The following is a 7,500-nucleotide window of genomic DNA, read 5'->3' on the forward strand; positions in this document are numbered from 1 at the left end:
GGACATACATGTAGTGCAACCCAAGGAAACCAGGCGACGCCGCCACAATCTGCGCCTGACAGACAAAGATAACCGTTCACAAGGAGCCTTGTTATTTCGCACCAAGTCTTTTGCGGGCATAGTTTCTTTCTTTGACATGTATATCTGTATGAAGGTCGGCTTTGCTCTGCCATCGCAGCCTCCCTTCTTTGCTTTTCTCACTGTACCAACAGACATGTCATAGACTTTGGTTTTTTTTTCATTAATTCTTTTCCTGTGGGTGTGGTGTGCCTCCGCACCCCCCAATCTGTTCCAAGGCCTTGTTTTCTCTCGCTCGCCAAAACACTTTGTCTGTTTTCACAGCCAGTCTACCGGCCTAGACCCAACTGTGCGATATTTCAGAGCCGGCAACAGAGCATGGAAAGTCCGCCAGATTTACCCTTAAATGCTCATAAATGACTTCCAGGCACTCTTCGGAAGGTCTTTTATTTCAAAAGAAGGTCCTTCCTTGAGGGAGCACTTCTTCGGCCACTTTGCAAGTGCAACCGCTGCCAGCAAAAGTTCTGAAAATCGAGTTCCCGAAAATCTCCGGGTACCCCGCCAACCCCCAGCCACCCGAATCGCAAGTGTCAATTCGGCGGGTTGCCTGCCGGTAGTCCTTCCGAAAATGAGGCGCCAAATCGCCGCAACGGCCATTTTTCATTTCGGCATCGGGACTTCCGACGGCAACTGATTAACTAGCCCGGGGACTAGAGCGGCAGCAAATGCAACGTGCCCTCTTGGCGGGAGCAACTTGACCGCCCCCGTGGGGAAAGGTCAACTCGGGGCCCGGGAAAGTCGCCGAGTCCGACCCCATACACTTCCATGAGTTGGGGGTTTTGGCCTTCCCGGCCCAAGGCTCGCCTTATTTCGGCCTGCACTTTCGGAAAAGGGTGCATTCCTTTTGGTTAATGATTTCACCAGCCCGGGTCTTAGCCTCTGCCCCGACGGCTAAGTCTTTTGGTTAATGATTTCCTGCGGCTGGGACTACCCTTTCCCCCGCCCTGCAGGCACCCGGGTCGGGAGGCCGTCGGGGGCACTTTCCGGGGCAAATCCGGACCCTTACGCAAGGGAGAGTGCGCCCCCCCCGCCTCGGCCGGGGGTCAGGCTGCCGCCTATTAAGCCCGACAGAAAACCCGAAAAATGGACGAAAATGGGAAAAAATCCCCATCCGAAAAAGGCTTAAAAGTCGGTTGGGCGGCAGCTAGGGTCGGTCTCTGCAGACCTGGAGGCTCGGGTGGACTCTTGGAATAAACGTCCAAGTCCCGACTTGCCACCTCCTACTACTGTGCAGATACCCCGCCAACCCCCAGCCACCCGAATGACAAGCGTCCGATCAGCGGGACGAATTTGACAACTCTGGCCGGACCTCTGGAACTCCATCCCGGGTAACCGGGGCAAATTTTTCCGCTTGATCGCCCTTCCACTGGTTAACCATTTGCCCTTTCGGACTTAGTCTCTGGACATTATTCGACGGATTTTCTGGTTAACCATTTGCCCTTTCGGACTTAGTCTCTGGGCATTATTTTCGACTTTTTGGTTAATGATTTCACACTTTTTACTTACTTTTGCGCTTTTTGGTTAATGATTACTCTGCTTACTGGTTAATTATTTGCCCTTTCGGACTTAGTCTCTGCACATTATTTTCGAGTTTTTGGTTAATGATTTCACACTTTTAACATATTTTTGCGCTTTTTGGTTAATGATTACTCTGCTTACTGGTTAACCATTTGCCCTTTCGGACTTAGTCTCTGCACATTATTTTCGAGTTTTTGGTTAATGATTTCACACTTTTAACATATTTTTGCGATTTTTGGTTAATGATTACTCTGCTTACTGGTTAACCATTTGCCCTTTCGGACTTAGTCTCTGGAGATTATTTTCGAGTTTTTGGTTAATGATTTCACACTTTTTACTTACTTTTGCGATTTTTGGTTAATGATTTCACACTTTTTACTTACTTTTGCGATTTTTGGTTAATGATTACTCTGCTTACTGGTTAACCATTTGCCCTTTCGGACTTAGTCTCTGCACATTATTTTCGAGTTTTTGGTTAATGATTTCACACTTTTAACATATTTTTGCGCTTTTTGGTTAATGATTACTCTGCTTACTGGTTAACCATTTGCCCTTTCGGACTTAGTCTCTGCACATTATTTTCGAGTTTTTGGTTAATGATTTCACACTTTTTACTTACTTTTGCGATTTTTGGTTAATGATTTCACACTTTTTACTTACTTTTGCGATTTTTGGTTAATGATTACTCTGCTTACTGGTTAACCATTTGCCCTTTCGGACTTAGTCTCTGCACATTATTTTCGAGTTTTTGGTTAATGATTTCACACTTTTAACATATTTTTGCGATTTTTGGTTAATGATTACTCTGCTTACTGGTTAACCATTTGCCCTTTCGGACTTAGTCTCTGGAGATTATTTTCGAGTTTTTGGTTAATGATTTCACACTTTTTACTTACTTTTGCGATTTTTGGTTAATGATTTCACACTTTTTACTTACTTTTGCGATTTTTGGTTAATGATTACTCTGCTTACTGGTTAACCATTTGCCCTTTCGGACTTAGTCTCTGCACATTATTTTCGAGTTTTTGGTTAATGATTTCACACTTTTAACATATTTTTGCGCTTTTTGGTTAATGATTACTCTGCTTACTGGTTAACCATTTGCCCTTTCGGACTTAGTCTCTGCACATTATTTTCGAGTTTTTGGTTAATGATTTCACACTTTTTACTTACTTTTGCGATTTTTGGTTAATGATTTCACACTTTTTACTTACTTTTGCGATTTTTGGTTAATGATTACTCTGCTTACTGGTTAACCATTTGCCCTTTCGGACTTAGTCTCTGCACATTATTTTCGAGTTTTTGGTTAATGATTTCACACTTTTAACATATTTTTGCGATTTTTGGTTAATGATTACTCTGCTTACTGGTTAACCATTTGCCCTTTCGGACTTAGTCTCTGGAGATTATTTTCGAGTTTTTGGTTAATGATTTCACACTTTTTACTTACTTTTGCGATTTTTGGTTAATGATTTCACACTTTTTACTTACTTTTGCGATTTTTGGTTAATGATTACTCTGCTTACTGGTTAACCATTTGCCCTTTCGGACTTAGTCTCTGCACATTATTTTCGAGTTTTTGGTTAATGATTTCACACTTTTAACATATTTTTGCGCTTTTTGGTTAATGATTACTCTGCTTACTGGTTAACCATTTGCCCTTTCGGACTTAGTCTCTGCACATTATTTTCGAGTTTTTGGTTAATGATTTCACACTTTTTACTTACTTTTGCGATTTTTGGTTAATGATTTCACACTTTTTACTTACTTTTGCGATTTTTGGTTAATGATTACTCTGCTTACTGGTTAACCATTTGCCCTTTCGGACTTAGTCTCTGGAGATTATTTTCGAGTTTTTGGTTAATGATTTCACACTTTTAACATATTTTTGCGATTTTTGGTTAATGATTACTCTGCTTACTGGTTAACCATTTGCCCTTTCGGACTTAGTCTCTGGAGATTATTTTCGAGTTTTTGGTTAATGATTTCACACTTTTTACTTACTTTTGCGATTTTTGGTTAATGATTTCACACTTTTTACTTACTTTTGCGATTTTTGGTTAATGATTACTCTGCTTACTGGTTAACCATTTGCCCTTTCGGACTTAGTCTCTGCACATTATTTTCGAGTTTTTGGTTAATGATTTCACACTTTTAACATATTTTTGCGCTTTTTGGTTAATGATTACTCTGCTTACTGGTTAACCATTTGCCCTTTCGGACTTAGTCTCTGCACATTATTTTCGAGTTTTTGGTTAATGATTTCACACTTTTTACTTACTTTTGCGATTTTTGGTTAATGATTTCACACTTTTTACTTACTTTTGCGATTTTTGGTTAATGATTACTCTGCTTACTGGTTAACCATTTGCCCTTTCGGACTTAGTCTCTGCACATTATTTTCGAGTTTTTGGTTAATGATTTCACACTTTTAACATATTTTTGCGATTTTTGGTTAATGATTACTCTGCTTACTGGTTAACCATTTGCCCTTTCGGACTTAGTCTCTGGAGATTATTTTCGAGTTTTTGGTTAATGATTTCACACTTTTTACTTACTTTTGCGATTTTTGGTTAATGATTTCACACTTTTTACTTACTTTTGCGATTTTTGGTTAATGATTACTCTGCTTACTGGTTAACCATTTGCCCTTTCGGACTTAGTCTCTGCACATTATTTTCGAGTTTTTGGTTAATGATTTCACACTTTTAACATATTTTTGCGCTTTTTGGTTAATGATTACTCTGCTTACTGGTTAACCATTTGCCCTTTCGGACTTAGTCTCTGCACATTATTTTCGAGTTTTTGGTTAATGATTTCACACTTTTTACTTACTTTTGCGATTTTTGGTTAATGATTTCACACTTTTTACTTACTTTTGCGATTTTTGGTTAATGATTACTCTGCTTACTGGTTAACCATTTGCCCTTTCGGACTTAGTCTCTGCACATTATTTTCGAGTTTTTGGTTAATGATTTCACACTTTTAACATATTTTTGCGATTTTTGGTTAATGATTACTCTGCTTACTGGTTAACCATTTGCCCTTTCGGACTTAGTCTCTGGAGATTATTTTCGAGTTTTTGGTTAATGATTTCACACTTTTTACTTACTTTTGCGATTTTTGGTTAATGATTTCACACTTTTTACTTACTTTTGCGATTTTTGGTTAATGATTACTCTGCTTACTGGTTAACCATTTGCCCTTTCGGACTTAGTCTCTGCACATTATTTTCGAGTTTTTGGTTAATGATTTCACACTTTTAACATATTTTTGCGCTTTTTGGTTAATGATTACTCTGCTTACTGGTTAACCATTTGCCCTTTCGGACTTAGTCTCTGCACATTATTTTCGAGTTTTTGGTTAATGATTTCACACTTTTTACTTACTTTTGCGATTTTTGGTTAATGATTTCACACTTTTTACTTACTTTTGCGATTTTTGGTTAATGATTACTCTGCTTACTGGTTAACCATTTGCCCTTTCGGACTTAGTCTCTGGAGATTATTTTCGAGTTTTTGGTTAATGATTTCACACTTTTAACATATTTTTGCGATTTTTGGTTAATGATTACTCTGCTTACTGGTTAACCATTTGCCCTTTCGGACTTAGTCTCTGGAGATTATTTTCGAGTTTTTGGTTAATGATTTCACACTTTTTACTTACTTTTGCGATTTTTGGTTAATGATTTCACACTTTTTACTTACTTTTGCGATTTTTGGTTAATGATTACTCTGCTTACTGGTTAACCATTTGCCCTTTCGGACTTAGTCTCTGCACATTATTTTCGAGTTTTTGGTTAATGATTTCACACTTTTAACATATTTTTGCGCTTTTTGGTTAATGATTACTCTGCTTACTGGTTAACCATTTGCCCTTTCGGACTTAGTCTCTGCACATTATTTTCGAGTTTTTGGTTAATGATTTCACACTTTTTACTTACTTTTGCGATTTTTGGTTAATGATTTCACACTTTTTACTTACTTTTGCGATTTTTGGTTAATGATTACTCTGCTTACTGGTTAACCATTTGCCCTTTCGGACTTAGTCTCTGCACATTATTTTCGAGTTTTTGGTTAATGATTTCACACTTTTAACATATTTTTGCGATTTTTGGTTAATGATTACTCTGCTTACTGGTTAACCATTTGCCCTTTCGGACTTAGTCTCTGGAGATTATTTTCGAGTTTTTGGTTAATGATTTCACACTTTTTACTTACTTTTGCGATTTTTGGTTAATGATTTCACACTTTTTACTTACTTTTGCGATTTTTGGTTAATGATTACTCTGCTTACTGGTTAACCATTTGCCCTTTCGGACTTAGTCTCTGCACATTATTTTCGAGTTTTTGGTTAATGATTTCACACTTTTAACATATTTTTGCGCTTTTTGGTTAATGATTACTCTGCTTACTGGTTAACCATTTGCCCTTTCGGACTTAGTCTCTGCACATTATTTTCGAGTTTTTGGTTAATGATTTCACACTTTTTACTTACTTTTGCGATTTTTGGTTAATGATTTCACACTTTTTACTTACTTTTGCGATTTTTGGTTAATGATTACTCTGCTTACTGGTTAACCATTTGCCCTTTCGGACTTAGTCTCTGCACATTATTTTCGAGTTTTTGGTTAATGATTTCACACTTTTAACATATTTTTGCGATTTTTGGTTAATGATTACTCTGCTTACTGGTTAACCATTTGCCCTTTCGGACTTAGTCTCTGGAGATTATTTTCGAGTTTTTGGTTAATGATTTCACACTTTTTACTTACTTTTGCGATTTTTGGTTAATGATTTCACACTTTTTACTTACTTTTGCGATTTTTGGTTAATGATGACTCTGCTTACTGGTTAACCATTTGCCCTTTCGGACTTAGTCTCTGGAGATTATTTTCGAGTTTTTGGTTAATGATTTCACACTTTTTACTTACTTTTGCGATTTTTGGTTAATGATTTCACACTTTTTACTTACTTTTGCGATTTTTGGTTAATGATTACTCTGCTTACTGGTTAACCATTTGCCCTTTCGGACTTAGTCTCTGGAGATTGTTTTCGAGTTTTTGGTTAATGATTTCACACTTTTTACTTACTTTTGCGATTTTTGGTTAATGATTTCATACTTTTTACTTACTTTTGCGATTTTTGGTTAATGATTACTCTGCTTACTGGTTAACCATTTGCCCTTTCGGACTTAGTCTCTGCACATTATTTTCGAGTTTTTGGTTAATGATTTCACACTTTTAACATATTTTTGCGATTTTTGGTTAATGATTACTCTGCTTACTGGTTAACCATTTGCCCTTTCGGACTTAGTCTCTGGAGATTATTTTCGAGTTTTTGGTTAATGATTTCACACTTTTTACTTACTTTTGCGATTTTTGGTTAATGATTTCACACTTTTTACTTACTTTTGCGATTTTTGGTTAATGATGACTCTGCTTACTGGTTAATTATTTGTACTTTCGGACTTGGTCTCTGGACATTATTTTCGAGTTTTTGGTTAATGATTTCACACTTTTAACATAATTTTGCGCTTTTTGGTTAATGATTACTCTGCTTGCTTGTTACTGATTTCCCCTTTCGGACTTGATCTCTGGCCGTTCTTTTCGACCTTTTTGGATGAGGTTTCCACACTCTGAAATTATTTTGGGCTCACTGATTAGGCGAGATCAAGGGGGCATGCCTGGGCACTTTGGGCTCAGTTTGGGAAGGCGGCGTCCGTGTGCTCCTCCGCCCTTCCCGCACTTGCGGCTAGGTTTGCCAAACTGCGCTGACCCGCAGCCCTGCCTTTTTGCCCACGGCACACGGAACGACTCAAGTCTGGCTCCGTTCCAGGCCGTTGCCTCCGGCTGCCCGCCGTCCGGCCGGCCTGGGACGTACCCCGGCTGACGGCGCCGGAGGC

The sequence above is a fragment of the Heterodontus francisci genome, unplaced genomic scaffold (genome assembly GCF_036365525.1).
Source record: "Heterodontus francisci isolate sHetFra1 unplaced genomic scaffold, sHetFra1.hap1 HAP1_SCAFFOLD_776, whole genome shotgun sequence".
In the NCBI taxonomy this organism is placed as follows: Eukaryota; Metazoa; Chordata; class Chondrichthyes; order Heterodontiformes; family Heterodontidae; genus Heterodontus; species Heterodontus francisci.